The sequence below is a fragment of the Vicugna pacos genome, unplaced genomic scaffold (assembly GCF_048564905.1).
Source record: "Vicugna pacos unplaced genomic scaffold, VicPac4 scaffold_195, whole genome shotgun sequence".
Classification (NCBI taxonomy): Eukaryota; Metazoa; Chordata; class Mammalia; order Artiodactyla; family Camelidae; genus Vicugna; species Vicugna pacos.
Window position 1 is genome coordinate 114,320 of NW_027328874.1, and position 16,649 is coordinate 130,968.

The window sequence follows — 16,649 nt, forward strand, 5'->3', positions numbered from 1 at the left end:
GACAACTATTTTGACATTGTGTTGATATCCCATTTGCAGTCTTTAAGAAGTTTAACAGAACTCATTTACATGTTTTGGGAGTTATACGAAAATGGAGTTATTTTTTGAAACACACTAAATCGACCTAGAAGCCAGACTTGTCAATTTTGGTAACATTTTGTCAGCTCTACGGAAAAGCTAGACAGATAGAATGCAAACTAGCAGTCCAAACTGTTCAAGGGGTCATGTCAGCTCTTTAAGGTTGAAGCCTCCGAAACCAACAGGAACCATGAAATAACTTTTGGAAACATGGAATAACCCCCAACCTTGGATACACTTGTGCATGTGGTGCCCTGTATCCCAATGACACCTACTGGCCAATGTTGGCATTTCAAGGGGTAACATCCCTCTCTAGGAAAATACAAGAGGAAACAAACCAAATATATACATTTAGGTTTGAATCCAAAAGCACCTAGAGGCATTCTAGCTAGGAGAATCCTGCTGCAGTTATGCTAGTCTATTGAGAACCAGGTGTTTTTCTATCAGTGTTGAGAACGCTTAATCATCCGATCCTGTAGTTTAAAGCCATTTAACGCAACCAAGTCTGCACCCCCATGATATAGTGCCCCCGGGGGCTTGACTCAAGTGAAAGACGATCCACATAAGCTGTGTCTTTAATGTCATTGGCGACTTTTACAGTTCAGTTCACTTTCTGACTTGTACTATTTACCTTCACTGTCTTGAAAAACTGAAGCCTAATACAGATTCATGTTCAGTCAAAGATTCCCCTCACTTACCACACTCCCTTCACCCCAGGGAAGACATAAACACAACATTTGCTGAATCTAGCGGAAGGACATCGTTTCTAGGTGTGAGCTAAGTATTCAATTTTATCTATTTCAGCCGAGACTATTTGACCTTGAAGGTGTTCACTGTTGTTCACAGAGAGTGAAGCTGGAGGAACTCTGATTCTAGGAGGGGCTTGCTCTTCTCGTAATGGCTTCATTGCAGCTCAGGTACTGATCCTTCAAAATGGATGCCTGAGTGGAGGGGAGGCAAGGGCAAGTGCTCACTAGCTAGGCCCAAACCTGGGAAAAGGCTTACCTGGGCTTGTTGAATTTTGGTCTGAATGGCTTGGGAATGCCCCTTGGGACGTGTGGATTCTCACGACCTCTTCCAAGAACAGGAGCGTTTTGATCATCTCTGCCATTTCTTCTCCTTCAGACGTCAGGGACCTTGGACCCGTTATTGGAGAAGAGAATTGAGGAACTTCCTCAAGTCCACGTTGGCACTCCGTATGTTTGTGCCTGTATCAGTGAGTTTCAATATGTCTCATGAATGTCTTTTGAGCCTGGTATCCTCTACAGCTGTCTCCACGCCAGTATTCTCCATTGTAGCAGAACATCTCTCATCCATGTGTTCGCATCTCTCCTCAATCCGTGCAGCCAGCTTACCGGCCAGCTTCTCTTCGTGTCTCCCCTAAAGTCGACTTCACCAGGACTGGGCAAGTCTGAAAGTACCTCGGAGCCTGACCAGTAAGCTGATGACAGGCAGATCTTCCACTGTCTGCCCTTTCAGGTTCTGGAAACTGACCTGTGACCTCAGGTCTTTGGGCAGCAGCAGTATCTCGAACTTACACAGCTTCCCGGACCAAAGACCTAAGCCAAGCTCCACAGAGGGCGGCAGCCCCTCCATCACACTGATCCACCCACAGAACTCTGCCCGGTTACCTAGGATCCAACAGCCACAACAAGCCTCGCGGTACACACCAACATTCCACCTGGAATCCAACCGCTAACTGCCATCCCCAATGGCTGCTGCATCTTGTCAGTGTTGGGGGAGGGGCTGCATCCGACGAGAGGTTCCTAAGGTAAATGTGATTCTACCCACTAGCGTCCCATGGGCCTTTCTTCTTCCCTCTTTCCTTTTGTTCAGAGCTCTATGCACTGTACCAATGGAGGGAAGTGTGTCCCTTTTCAGTTGATGGTTTCACACGTCTTTAAACTTTCTAACAGTTCACAGTACACAGGGACCCACTAAAGGAGACTTATGTTCCTATAATATCCGTACACCCGGAATACATATGCGTCGCCTGATTTCTGCTGAAACACCCACACTCTCAGGACATGGATCCATTGGATTCATGGGGGCTGAAATTCCAAGAAATGAAACCAACCCCAATGTGCACTTTGCTGTCGGTCTCTTTTGCACTTAGTACACTTTGGCAGAGCTACTTGCCTTTGTTATAGGCTTCTTACATTTCTTCTCTACGTAGCCTAGAATATGGCATTCCTTCATCCTGTTGGAAGACATACAAGTCTACATCACGGACTAGGAATCCATTTGATTCCAAATCGGCATTAGTGTTAGGTCACGATATGCTCTTATGAATCAAAATTTACGAATATGAATGCACGCTTCTGATTTCCGAATACAAGTGTGCTGAGTACATGCAAGCCACGATACTGGGTCGATGCGTTCTGAATGACCCTTGACCTCACCTTGAGTATTTTCTTTTGAATAATCATGGTTCCCTTTGTATATGTCAGCCAACCATACCATTTTGGTGCTTGTTTGTTGGTTTGATTCTTTGTTGGTCTTCTTCTCGCTTGTTTTGCAAACACGTCAGGCCATGCATCTCTCCTTTCGCTTCAAACAGAGTCAAATAAGCTGATTCACTTAAGAGAGTGCTTCCAATCACCTATGATTTCCTGCTTCCCTCTCCCATCTTTAGGGTTTTGATGTCCTCCTTAAGTTCTTCTTCTTTCTTCTCTGCCACACATGCTCTTCTTGCATTTCCAATAATGGTTTCTTCTTTCCATTCCATCTTGCTGCTTTTCTATTCAGGGGAGTTTTCTCAACCTTTCTTTTAGAAAAACTTTTGAACTGCTGAATTCTTTTAAGATTTGCCGGTCTGTAGAATTCTCTAGCTCTGCCGTTATTTGAAATGGTGTTCATGTGGCATAGGCTACCCTAGGTGGCAGCATTTGGCCATTCAGGATATGGTCTGTGTCCTGGCACTCCTCCCTGTCCTGCAATATTGCTGCCGAGATATCAGCTGAAACCCCTCTGGAGGTTTCCTTGTGACTATGTTGTTTCCTCCAGGTGCATTTTAAATCACTCGGATATTCGTGAACTTTGTTGATTTGAATCATACAGCTGCTGGTAGGTCTATTGGGATTCCACCTCCTTCGGATGCTGTGTAATTCCTGAATTCGCATAGATGATTCTTTCTTGGCTTTCAGCAAGTTTCAGTCTGATTTTTCTACAGATAAATTTTCAGACACTTTTTGTTACTTTATCTCTTGCTTTTCCATCTGGGACTCATGATTTCTATTCTTTCATGCCCTGTCTTAACCCAGGGTTCAACTGCAATGTTTTCATTTGTTTGCACTTGCTTTCCTATGTCTGCTTCTGACCGAGGTTTTTCTCTTCCCCTGTCTTCACAGTCATTCACGCGTCCCTCTGCATTATCTAGTCTGCGAAGGACTGAATTTTAGCCCTGATATTATCACAACCATTGAGTTTCCTGATATTTTTGGCTCGTGTTGAGACTTTCTCTTCCCCTTTTCTGGTATTCTGCCTTTTGTGATTCTGAGACACTGGTGTTCTTCAGTGTTTTCCTGACCTTCATTTTCAACACTTGTTCTGGATAGCGTTTTGCAGACTAGTTGTTTGAAAGCTTATCTTTTGCGCCTTCAATATCTTTGGAACTGAAAATGGTACTTCCTGTTTCTTTTACTGTTCTTCTTCATCTCTACTGGTCAGGTAATATCAGGTATCTAATGTAGACTTCTAGGGCTTTGTTAATTGAAAAATTTAGACTCTTGTCTCTACGCAATTCCATGGGATTTCTGTGAGGACAATTTCTCCTAGGCATTGATGCCATAACCTGTACCTGTGTGTGTTGTTTGGTATATCTCCAATTGCTGGTGTTGCATTAGTTGTGATGAACAACCCATTCTACTTCGATTAGCATAACTTCATTTTGATTATACTTATCTCACACTTCTGAAAGTGCACAGGACACTTCCTCTTGTGGAAATGAAGCTTCTAAAAGTTCTCAGCTCTGCATTCTTCTCTATGTCATTTTGGAGTGTTTCCAAAACAGCAAACTGAGAGTGCTCTTCTGCTTTATATTGCCACGGGAATGTCCCAATGAAATGAGTTCTTTCCAGAGCTTCTCTGTCTACAGAAACACCTGTGGAAGCATATCTATGGATGTCACATATCAGGGCCTGCTGGAATGATCCCGCAGACCTTCCTTGTTGTCCTAGGTGCCGTACCGTGCCGGTGCCATCCAAAATGTAGCATCCGCTTTTGGGAGATAGTGCTGAAGGGAATGCTTCCTCTTCTCACGCTGTGGACTTGGACCAATCTCCCTTGTCCTCTCATCCTTGTCGCACGGGTGCACGAAGGCAACCACAGAGTTGTTGCGCATCCTGTGACTCAAACCAAACCATAATCCCAGCCCAGGTTATGAATGTAGCATATCCTAAGGCTTTTCATTCTGATTTCAAATTCAAGGCCCCCTGGATCCCTCAGACCAGATGCACGATATCTCTGATTCAGCCCCACACGTGCTCTATTGGCAAAACGCCCAATTGGTCCCTGGTCCTGCAGATGTACTGGGTGTGGCCATGGGACATATCGGTAATCGCAACCGCGCGACCAGTGTGGTTGATTTATTATTGGTACACAGTTCGGTTTGCTCTCTTGATTCGACCCACCACATCCCACAACGCACTCCAGATCCCTGAGACTCAGCGTGTGCCATCATCCGTAGCTCTATGCCTCACTGACCATTGCCTCTGCTACCTCAAATTTGGCAGCTGGGATCTTGGTCTCAGAATTAACTGTGGGGATATTTTGCGCTGGTTTCTTTGAGTTCTCTCAGCCAAGCATCTGCTGTGCACTCTTGTAAATCTCAGCACATCACCTTCAAACCCATGTCTCCTGTCCGCTTGAGAGTGTGCGTCCAAGTTAAACAGAGTTTCACCCTTGTTGCTCCATCACCAGGGGTCCGAACCTGCACTGGTTTCCATTCCCTGCTTTGCATTCTCCTGCTTCCAGGTGTCCTGAGGCCTCATCCTGTCTTTGGGAGTAACAGACCTCTCTTCGGCCAGTGTCCTATGCTAAGGGCTGGGTGAGTGGATGTTTCCATTGCTCTGTACATGGGAGCGAGTGAGTGCAGGTTGCACTTCTTCTCTGCCAACTGGGCATCGATGAATCAACACTATCCAGATACATTTCACAGAAATGTGATATTTGCTTAGCTCTTTGTTTCTATACAGCCGTGGTGGGAGGGATTGTCCGAAGACAACTATTTTGACATTGTGTTGATATCCCATTTGCAGTCTTTAAGAAGTTTAACAGAACTCATTTACATGTTTTGGGAGTTATACGAAAATGGAGTTATTTTTTGAAACACACTAAATCGACCTAGAAGCCAGACTTGTCAATTTTGGTAACATTTTGTCAGCTCTACGGAAAAGCTAGACAGATAGAATGCAAACTAGCAGTCCAAACTGTTCAAGGGGTCATGTCAGCTCTTTAAGGTTGAAGCCTCCGAAACCAACAGGAACCATGAAATAACTTTTGGAAACATGGAATAACCCCCAACCTTGGATACACTTGTGCATGTGGTGCCCTGTATCCCAATGACACCTACTGGCCAATGTTGGCATTTCAAGGGGTAACATCCCTCTCTAGGAAAATACAAGAGGAAACAAACCAAATATATACATTTAGGTTTGAATCCAAAAGCACCTAGAGGCATTCTAGCTAGGAGAATCCTGCTGCAGTTATGCTAGTCTATTGAGAACCAGGTGTTTTTCTATCAGTGTTGAGAACGCTTAATCATCCGATCCTGTAGTTTAAAGCCATTTAACGCAACCAAGTCTGCACCCCCATGATATAGTGCCCCCGGGGGCTTGACTCAAGTGAAAGACGATCCACATAAGCTGTGTCTTTAATGTCATTGGCGACTTTTACAGTTCAGTTCACTTTCTGACTTGTACTATTTACCTTCACTGTCTTGAAAAACTGAAGCCTAATACAGATTCATGTTCAGTCAAAGATTCCCCTCACTTACCACACTCCCTTCACCCCAGGGAAGACATAAACACAACATTTGCTGAATCTAGCGGAAGGACATCGTTTCTAGGTGTGAGCTAAGTATTCAATTTTATCTATTTCAGCCGAGACTATTTGACCTTGAAGGTGTTCACTGTTGTTCACAGAGAGTGAAGCTGGAGGAACTCTGATTCTAGGAGGGGCTTGCTCTTCTCGTAATGGCTTCATTGCAGCTCAGGTACTGATCCTTCAAAATGGATGCCTGAGTGGAGGGGAGGCAAGGGCAAGTGCTCACTAGCTAGGCCCAAACCTGGGAAAAGGCTTACCTGGGCTTGTTGAACTTTGGTCTGAATGGCTTGGGAATGCCCCTTGGGACGTGTGGATTCTCACGACCTCTTCCAAGAACAGGAGCGTTTTGATCATCTCTGCCATTTCTTCTCCTTCAGACGTCAGGGACCTTGGACCCGTTATTGGAGAAGAGAATTGAGGAACTTCCTCAAGTCCACGTTGGCACTCCGTATGTTTCTGCCTGTATCAGTGAGTTTCAATATGTCTCATGAATGTCTTTTGAGCCTGGTATCCTCTACAGCTGTCTCCACGCCAGTATTCTCCATTGTAGCAGAACATCTCTCATCCATGTGTTCGCATCTCTCCTCAATCCGTGCAGCCAGCTTACCGGCCAGCTTCTCTTCGTGTCTCCCCTAAAGTCGACTTCACCAGGACTGGGCAAGTCTGAAAGTACCTCGGAGCCTGACCAGTAAGCTGATGACAGGCAGATCTTCCACTCTCTGCCCTTTCAGGTTCTGGAAACTGACCTGTGACCTCAGGTCTTTGGGCAGCAGCAGTATCTCGAACTTACACAGCTTCCCGGACCAAAGACCTAAGCCAAGCTCCACAGAGGGCGGCAGCCCCTCCATCACACTGATCCACCCACAGAACTCTGCCCGGTTACCTAGGATCCAACAGCCACAACAAGCCTCGCGGTACACACCAACATTCCACCTGGAATCCAACCGCTAACTGCCATCCCCAATGGCTGCTGCATCTTGTCAGTGTTGGGGGAGGGGCTGCATCCGACGAGAGGTTCCTAAGGTAAATGTGATTCTACCCACTAGCGTCCCATGGGCCTTTCTTCTTCCCTCTTTCCTTTTGTTCAGAGCTCTATGCACCGTACCAATGGAGGGAAGTGTGTCCCTTTTCAGTTGATGGTTTCACACGTCTTTAAACTTTCTAACAGTTCACAGTACACAGGGACCCACTAAAGGAGACTTATGTTCCTATAATATCCGTACACCCGGAATACATATGCGTCGCCTGATTTCTGCTGAAACACCCACACTCTCAGGACATGGATCCATTGGATTCATGGGGGCTGAAATTCCAAGAAATGAAACCAACCCCAATGTGCACTTTGCTGTCGGTCTCTTTTGCACTTAGTACACTTTGGCAGAGCTACTTGCCTTTGTTATAGGCTTCTTACATTTCTTCTCTACGTAGCCTAGAATATGGCATTCCTTCATCCTGTTGGAAGACATACAAGTCTACATCACGGACTAGGAATCCATTTGATTCCAAATCGGCATTAGTGTTAGGTCACGATATGCTCTTATGAATCAAAATTTACGAATATGAATGCACGCTTCTGATTTCCGAATACAAGTGTGCTGAGTACATGCAAGCCACGATACTGGGTCGATGCGTTCTGAATGACCCTTGACCTCACCTTGAGTATTTTCTTTTGAATAATCATGGTTCCCTTTGTATATGTCAGCCAACCATACCATTTTGGTGCTTGTTTGTTGGTTTGATTCTTTGTTGGTCTTCTTCTCGCTTGTTTTGCAAACACGTCAGGCCATGCATCTCTCCTTTCGCTTCAAACAGAGTCAAATAAGCTGATTCACTTAAGAGAGTGCTTCCAATCACCTATGATTTCCTGCTTCCCTCTCCCATCTTTAGGGTTTTGATGTCCTCCTTAAGTTCTTCTTCTTTCTTCTCTGCCACACATGCTCTTCTTGCATTTCCAATAATGGTTTCTTCTTTCCATTCCATCTTGCTGCTTTTCTATTCAGGGGAGTTTTCTCAACCTTTCTTTTAGAAAAACTTTTGAACTGCTGAATTCTTTTAAGATTTGCCGGTCTGTAGAATTCTCTAGCTCTGCCGTTATTTGAAATGGTGTTCATGTGGCATAGGCTACCCTAGGTGGCAGCATTTGGCCATTCAGGATATGGTCTGTGTCCTGGCACTCCTCCCTGTCCTGCAATATTGCTGCCGAGATATCAGCTGAAACCCCTCTGGAGGTTTCCTTGTGACTATGTTGTTTCCTCCAGGTGCATTTTAAATCACTCGGATATTCGTGAACTTTGTTGATTTGAATCATACAGCTGCTGGTAGGTCTATTGGGATTCCACCTCCTTCGGATGCTGTGTAATTCCTGAATTCGCATAGATGATTCTTTCTTGGCTTTCAGCAAGTTTCAGTCTGATTTTTCTACAGATAAATTTTCAGACACTTTTTGTTACTTTATCTCTTGCTTTTCCATCTGGGACTCATGATTTCTATTCTTTCATGCCCTGTCTTAACCCAGGGTTCAACTGCAATGTTTTCATTTGTTTGCACTTGCTTTCCTATGTCTGCTTCTGACCGAGGTTTTTCTCTTCCCCTGTCTTCACAGTCATTCACGCGTCCCTCTGCATTATCTAGTCTGCGAAGGACTGAATTTTAGCCCTGATATTATCACAACCATTGAGTTTCCTGATATTTTTGGCTCGTGTTGAGACTTTCTCTTCCCCTTTTCTGGTATTCTGCCTTTTGTGATTCTGAGACACTGGTGTTCTTCAGTGTTTTCCTGACCTTCATTTTCAACACTTGTTCTGGATAGCGTTTTGCAGACTAGTTGTTTGAAAGCTTATCTTTTGCGCCTTCAATATCTTTGGAACTGAAAATGGTACTTCCTGTTTCTTTTACTGTTCTTCTTCATCTCTACTGGTCAGGTAATATCAGGTATCTAATGTAGACTTCTAGGGCTTTGTTAATTGAAAAATTTAGACTCTTGTCTCTACGCAATTCCATGGGATTTCTGTGAGGACAATTTCTCCTAGGCATTGATGCCATAACCTGTACCTGTGTGTGTTGTTTGGTATATCTCCAATTGCTGGTGTTGCATTAGTTGTGATGAACAACCCATTCTACTTCGATTAGCATAACTTCATTTTGATTATACTTATCTCACACTTCTGAAAGTGCACAGGACACTTCCTCTTGTGGAAATGAAGCTTCTAAAAGTTCTCAGCTCTGCATTCTTCTCTATGTCATTTTGGAGTGTTTCCAAAACAGCAAACTGAGAGTGCTCTTCTGCTTTATATTGCCACGGGAATGTCCCAATGAAATGAGTTCTTTCCAGAGCTTCTCTGTCTACAGAAACACCTGTGGAAGCATATCTATGGATGTCACATATCAGGGCCTGCTGGAATGATCCCGCAGACCTTCCTTGTTGTCCTAGGTGCCGTACCGTGCCGGTGCCATCCAAAATGTAGCATCCGCTTTTGGGAGATAGTGCTGAAGGGAATGCTTCCTCTTCTCACGCTGTGGACTTGGACCACTCTCCCTTGTCCTCTCATCCTTGTCGCACGGGTGCACGAAGGCAACCACAGAGTTGTTGCGCATCCTGTGACTCAAACCAAACCATAATCCCAGCCCAGGTTATGAATGTAGCATATCCTAAGGCTTTTCATTCTGATTTCAAATTCAAGGCCCCCTGGATCCCTCAGACCAGATGCACGATATCTCTGATTCAGCCCCACACGTGCTCTATTGGCAAAACTCCCAGTTGGTCCCTGGTCCTGCAGATGTACTGGGTGTGGCCATGGGACATATCGGTAATCGCAACCGCGCGACCAGTGTGGTTGATTTATTATTGGTACACAGTTCGGTTTGCTCTCTTGATTCGACCCACCACATCCCACAACGCACTCCAGATCCCTGAGACTCAGCGTGTGCCATCATCCGTAGCTCTATGCCTCACTGACCATTGCCTCTGCTACCTCAAATTTGGCAGCTTGGATCTTGGTCTCAGAATTAACTGTGGGGATATTTTGCGCTGGTTTCTTTGAGTTCTCTCAGCCAAGCATCTGCTGTGCACTCTTGTAAATCTCAGCACATCACCTTCAAACCCATGTCTCCTGTCCGCTTGAGAGTGTGCGTCCAAGTTAAACAGAGTTTCACCCTTGTTGCTCCATCACCAGGGGTCCGAACCTGCACTGGTTTCCATTCCCTGCTTTGCATTCTCCTGCTTCCAGGTGTCCTGAGGCCTCATCCTGTCTTTGGGAGTAACAGACCTCTCTTCGGCCAGTGTCCTATGCTAAGGGCTGGGTGAGTGGATGTTTCCATTGCTCTGTACATGGGAGCGAGTTTGAGTGCAGGTTGCACTTCTTCTCTGCCAACTGGGCATCGATGAATCAAAACTATCCAGATATATTTCACAGAAATGTGATATTTGCTTAGCTCTTTGTTTCTATACAGCCGTGGTGGGAGGGATTGTCCGAAGACAACTATTTTGACATTGTGTTGATATCCCATTTGCAGTCTTTAAGAAGTTTAACAGAACTCATTTACATGTTTTGGGAGTTATACGAAAATGGAGTTATTTTTTGAAACACACTAAATCGACCTAGAAGCCAGACTTGTCAATTTTGGTAACATTTTGTCAGCTCTACGGAAAAGCTAGACAGATAGAATGCAAACTAGCAGTCCAAACTGTTCAAGGGGTCATGTCAGCTCTTTAAGGTTGAAGCCTCCGAAACCAACAGGAACCATGAAATAACTTTTGGAAACATGGAATAACCCCCAACCTTGGATACACTTGTGCATGTGGTGCCCTGTATCCCAATGACACCTACAGGCCAATGTTGGCATTTCAAGGGGTAACATCCCTCTCTAGGAAAATACAAGAGGAAACAAACCAAATATATACATTTAGGTTTGAATCCAAAAGCACCTAGAGGCATTCTAGCTAGGAGAATCCTGCTGCAGTTATGCTAGTCTATTGAGAACCAGGTGTTTTTCTATCAGTGTTGAGAACGCTTAATCATCCGATCCTGTAGTTTAAAGCCATTTAACGCAACCAAGTCTGCACCCCCATGATATAGTGCCCCCGGGGGCTTGACTCAAGTGAAAGACGATCCACATAAGCTGTGTCTTTAATGTCATTGGCGACTTTTACAGTTCAGTTCACTTTCTGACTTGTACTATTTACCTTCACTGTCTTGAAAAACTGAAGCCTAATACAGATTCATGTTCAGTCAAAGATTCCCCTCACTTACCACACTCCCTTCACCCCAGGGAAGACATAAACACAACATTTGCTGAATCTAGCGGAAGGACATCGTTTCTAGGTGTGAGCTAAGTATTCAATTTTATCTATTTCAGCCGAGACTATTTGACCTTGAAGGTGTTCACTGTTGTTCACAGAGAGTGAAGCTGGAGGAACTCTGATTCTAGGAGGGGCTTGCTCTTCTCGTAATGGCTTCATTGCAGCTCAGGTACTGATCCTTCAAAATGGATGCCTGAGTGGAGGGGAGGCAAGGGCAAGTGCTCACTAGCTAGGCCCAAACCTGGGAAAAGGCTTACCTGGGCTTGTTGAATTTTGGTCTGAATGGCTTGGGAATGCCCCTTGGGACGTGTGGATTCTCACGACCTCTTCCAAGAACAGGAGCGTTTTGATCATCTCTGCCATTTCTTCTCCTTCAGACGTCAGGGACCTTGGACCCGTTATTGGAGAAGAGAATTGAGGAACTTCCTCAAGTCCACGTTGGCACTCCGTATGTTTCTGCCTGTATCAGTGAGTTTCAATATGTCTCATGAATGTCTTTTGAGCCTGGTATCCTCTACAGCTGTCTCCACGCCAGTATTCTCCATTGTAGCAGAACATCTCTCATCCATGTGTTCGCATCTCTCCTCAATCCGTGCAGCCAGCTTACCGGCCAGCTTCTCTTCGTGTCTCCCCTAAAGTCGACTTCACCAGGACTGGGCAAGTCTGAAAGTACCTCGGAGCCTGACCAGTAAGCTGATGACAGGCAGATCTTCCACTGTCTGCCCTTTCAGGTTCTGGAAACTGACCTGTGACCTCAGGTCTTTGGGCAGCAGCAGTATCTCGAACTTACACAGCTTCCCGGACCAAAGACCTAAGCCAAGCTCCACAGAGGGCGGCAGCCCCTCCATCACACTGATCCACCCACAGAACTCTGCCCGGTTACCTAGGATCCAACAGCCACAACAAGCCTCGCGGTACACACCAACATTCCACCTGGAATCCAACCGCTAACTGCCATCCCCAATGGCTGCTGCATCTTGTCAGTGTTGGGGGAGGGGCTGCATCCGACGAGAGGTTCCTAAGGTAAATGTGATTCTACCCACTAGCGTCCCATGGGCCTTTCTTCTTCCCTCTTTCCTTTTGTTCAGAGCTCTATGCACCGTACCAATGGAGGGAAGTGTGTCCCTTTTCAGTTGATGGTTTCACACGTCTTTAAACTTTCTAACAGTTCACAGTACACAGGGACCCACTAAAGGAGACTTATGTTCCTATAATATCCGTACACCCGGAATACATATGCGTCGCCTGATTTCTGCTGAAACACCCACACTCTCAGGACATGGATCCATTGGATTCATGGGGGCTGAAATTCCAAGATATGAAACCAACCCCAATGTGCACTTTGCTGTCGGTCTCTTTTGCACTTAGTACACTTTGGCAGAGCTACTTGCCTTTGTTATAGGCTTCTTACATTTCTTCTCTACGTAGCCTAGAATATGGCATTCCTTCATCCTGTTGGAAGACATACAAGTCTACATCACGGACTAGGAATCCATTTGATTCCAAATCGGCATTAGTGTTAGGTCACTATATGCTCTTATGAATCAAAATTTACGAATATGAATGCACGCTTCTGATTTCCGAATACAAGTGTGCTGAGTACATGCAAGCCACGATACTGGGTCGATGCGTTCTGAATGACCCTTGACCTCACCTTGAGTATTTTCTTTTGAATAATCATGGTTCCCTTTGTATATGTCAGCCAACCATACCATTTTGGTGCTTGTTTGTTGGTTTGATTCTTTGTTGGTCTTCTTCTCGCTTGTTTTGCAAACACGTCAGGCCATGCATCTCTCCTTTCGCTTCAAACAGAGTCAAATAAGCTGATTCACTTAAGAGAGTGCTTCCAATCACCTATGATTTCCTGCTTCCCTCTCCCATCTTTAGGGTTTTGATGTCCTCCTTAAGTTCTTCTTCTTTCTTCTCTGCCACACATGCTCTTCTTGCATTTCCAATAATGGTTTCTTCTTTCCATTCCATCTTGCTGCTTTTCTATTCAGGGGAGTTTTCTCAACCTTTCTTTTAGAAAAACTTTTGAACTGCTGAATTCTTTTAAGATTTGCCGGTCTGTAGAATTCTCTAGCTCTGCCGTTATTTGAAATGGTGTTCATGTGGCATAGGCTACCCTAGGTGGCAGCATTTGGCCATTCAGGATATGGTCTGTGTCCTGGCACTCCTCCCTGTCCTGCAATATTGCTGCCGAGATATCAGCTGAAACCCCTCTGGAGGTTTCCTTGTGACTATGTTGTTTCCTCCAGGTGCATTTTAAATCACTCGGATATTCGTGAACTTTGTTGATTTGAATCATACAGCTGCTGGTAGGTCTATTGGGATTCCACCTCCTTCGGATGCTGTGTAATTCCTGAATTCGCATAGATGATTCTTTCTTGGCTTTCAGCAAGTTTCAGTCTGATTTTTCTACAGATAAATTTTCAGACACTTTTTGTTACTTTATCTCTTGCTTTTCCATCTGGGACTCATGATTTCTATTCTTTCATGCCCTGTCTTAACCCAGGGTTCAACTGCAATGTTTTCATTTGTTTGCACTTGCTTTCCTATGTCTGCTTCTGACCGAGGTTTTTCTCTTCCCCTGTCTTCACAGTCATTCACGCGTCCCTCTGCATTATCTAGTCTGCTAAGGACTGAATTTTAGCCCTGATATTATCACAACCATTGAGTTTCCTGATATTTTTGGCTCGTGTTGAGACTTTCTCTTCCCCTTTTCTGGTATTCTGCCTTTTGTGATTCTGAGACACTGGTGTTCTTCAGTGTTTTCCTGACCTTCATTTTCAACACTTGTTCTGGATAGCGTTTTGCAGACTAGTTGTTTGAAAGCTTATCTTTTGCGCCTTCAATATCTTTGGAACTGAAAATGGTACTTCCTGTTTCTTTTACTGTTCTTCTTCATCTCTACTGGTCAGGTAATATCAGGTATCTAATGTAGACTTCTAGGGCTTTGTTAATTGAAAAATTTAGACTCTTGTCTCTACGCAATTCCATGGGATTTCTGTGAGGACAATTTCTCCTAGGCATTGATGCCATAACCTGTACCTGTGTGTGTTGTTTGGTATATCTCCAATTGCTGGTGTTGCATTAGTTGTGATGAACAACCCATTCTACTTCGATTAGCATAACTTCATTTTGATTATACTTATCTCACACTTCTGAAAGTGCACAGGACACTTCCTCTTGTGGAAATGAAGCTTCTAAAAGTTCTCAGCTCTGCATTCTTCTCTATGTCATTTTGGAGTGTTTCCAAAACAGCAAACTGAGAGTGCTCTTCTGCTTTTTATTGCCACGGGAATGTCCCAATGAAATGAGTTCTTTCCAGAGCTTCTCTGTCTACAGAAACACCTGTGGAAGCATATCTATGGATGTCACATATCAGGGCCTGCTGGAATGATCCCGCAGACCTTCCTTGTTGTCCTAGGTGCCGTACCGTGCCGGTGCCATCCAAAATGTAGCATCCGCTTTTGGGAGATAGTGCTGAAGGGAATGCTTCCTCTTCTCACGCTGTGGACTTGGACCACTCTCCCTTGTCCTCTCATCCTTGTGGCACGGGTGCACGAAGGCAACCACAGAGTTGTTGCGCATCCTGTGACTCAAACCAAACCATAATCCCAGCCCAGGTTATGAATGTAGCATATCCTAAGGCTTTTCATTCTGATTTCAAATTCAAGGCCCCCTGGATCCCTCAGACCAGATGCACGATATCTCTGATTCAGCCCCACACGTGCTCTATTGGCAAAATGCCCAATTGGTCCCTGGTCCTGCAGATGTACTGGGTGTGGCCATGGGACATATCGGTAATCGCAACCGCGCGACCAGTGTGGTTGATTTATTATTGGTACACAGTTCGGTTTGCTCTCTTGATTCGACCCACCACATCCCACAACGCACTCCAGATCCCTGAGACTCAGCGTGTGCCATCATCCGTAGCTCTATGCCTCACTGACCATTGCCTCTGCTACCTCAAATTTGGCAGCTTGGATCTTGGTCTCAGAATTAACTGTGGGGATATTTTGCGCTGGTTTCTTTGAGTTCTCTCAGCCAAGCATCTGCTGTGCACTCTTGTAAATCTCAGCACATCACCTTCAAACCCATGTCTCCTGTCCGCTTGAGAGTGTGCGTCCAAGTTAAACAGAGTTTCACCCTTGTTGCTCCATCACCAGGGGTCCGAACCTGCACTGGTTTCCATTCCCTGCTTTGCATTCTCCTGCTTCCAGGTGTCCTGAGGCCTCATCCTGTCTTTGGGAGTAACAGACCTCTCTTCGGCCAGTGTCCTATGCTAAGGGCTGGGTGAGTGGATGTTTCCATTGCTCTGTACATGGGAGCGAGTTTGAGTGCAGGTTGCACTTCTTCTCTGCCAACTGGGCATCGATGAATCAAAACTATCCAGATATATTTCACAGAAATGTGATATTTGCTTAGCTCTTTGTTTCTATACAGCCGTGGTGGGAGGGATTGTCCGAAGACAACTATTTTGACATTGTGTTGATATCCCATTTGCAGTCTTTAAGAAGTTTAACAGAACTCATTTACATGTTTTGGGAGTTATACGAAAATGGAGTTATTTTTTGAAACACACTAAATCGACCTAGAAGCCAGACTTGTCAATTTTGGTAACATTTTGTCAGCTCTACGGAAAAGCTAGACAGATAGAATGCAAACTAGCAGTCCAAACTGTTCAAGGGGTCATGTCAGCTCTTTAAGGTTGAAGCCTCCGAAACCAACAGGAACCATGAAATAACTTTTGGAAACATGGAATAACCCCCAACCTTGGATACACTTGTGCATGTGGTGCCCTGTATCCCAATGACACCTACTGGCCAATGTTGGCATTTCAAGGGGTAACATCCCTCTCTAGGAAAATACAAGAGGAAACAAACCAAATATATACATTTAGGTTTGAATCCAAAAGCACCTAGAGGCATTCTAGCTAGGAGAATCCTGCTGCAGTTATGCTAGTCTATTGAGAACCAGGTGTTTTTCTATCAGTGTTGAGAACGCTTAATCATCCGATCCTGTAGTTTAAAGCCATTTAACGCATCCAAGTCTGCACCCCCATGATATAGTGCCCCCGGGGGCTTGACTCAAGTGATAGACGATCCACATAAGCTGTGTCTTTAATGTCATTGGCGACTTTTACAGTTCAGTTCACTTTCTGACTTGTACTATTTACCTTCACTGTCTTGAAAAACTGAAGCCTAATACAGATTCATGTTCA

General features: G+C 44.9%; 2 long non-coding RNA genes across 3 annotated transcripts; both read left to right on the top strand.

Annotated features, from left to right (window-relative positions):
- Positions 1 to 6,083: 6,083 nt before the first annotated feature.
- Positions 6,084 to 6,911, top strand: LOC140695289 (uncharacterized). Its single transcript, XR_012070981.1, has 3 exons — positions 6,084 to 6,292; positions 6,501 to 6,591; positions 6,722 to 6,911. It is a non-coding gene; the product is annotated as an uncharacterized lncRNA (long non-coding RNA).
- Positions 6,912 to 11,350: 4,439 nt separating this feature from the next.
- Positions 11,351 to 12,225, top strand: LOC140695344 (uncharacterized). 2 transcript variants are annotated; one of them, XR_012071067.1, is made up of 3 exons: positions 11,351 to 11,591; positions 11,800 to 11,890; positions 12,021 to 12,225. It is a non-coding gene; the product is annotated as an uncharacterized lncRNA (long non-coding RNA). The 2 variants fall into 2 exon arrangements; XR_012071068.1 differs by having other exon boundaries at positions 11,973 to 12,190.
- Positions 12,226 to 16,649: the final 4,424 nt, after the last annotated feature.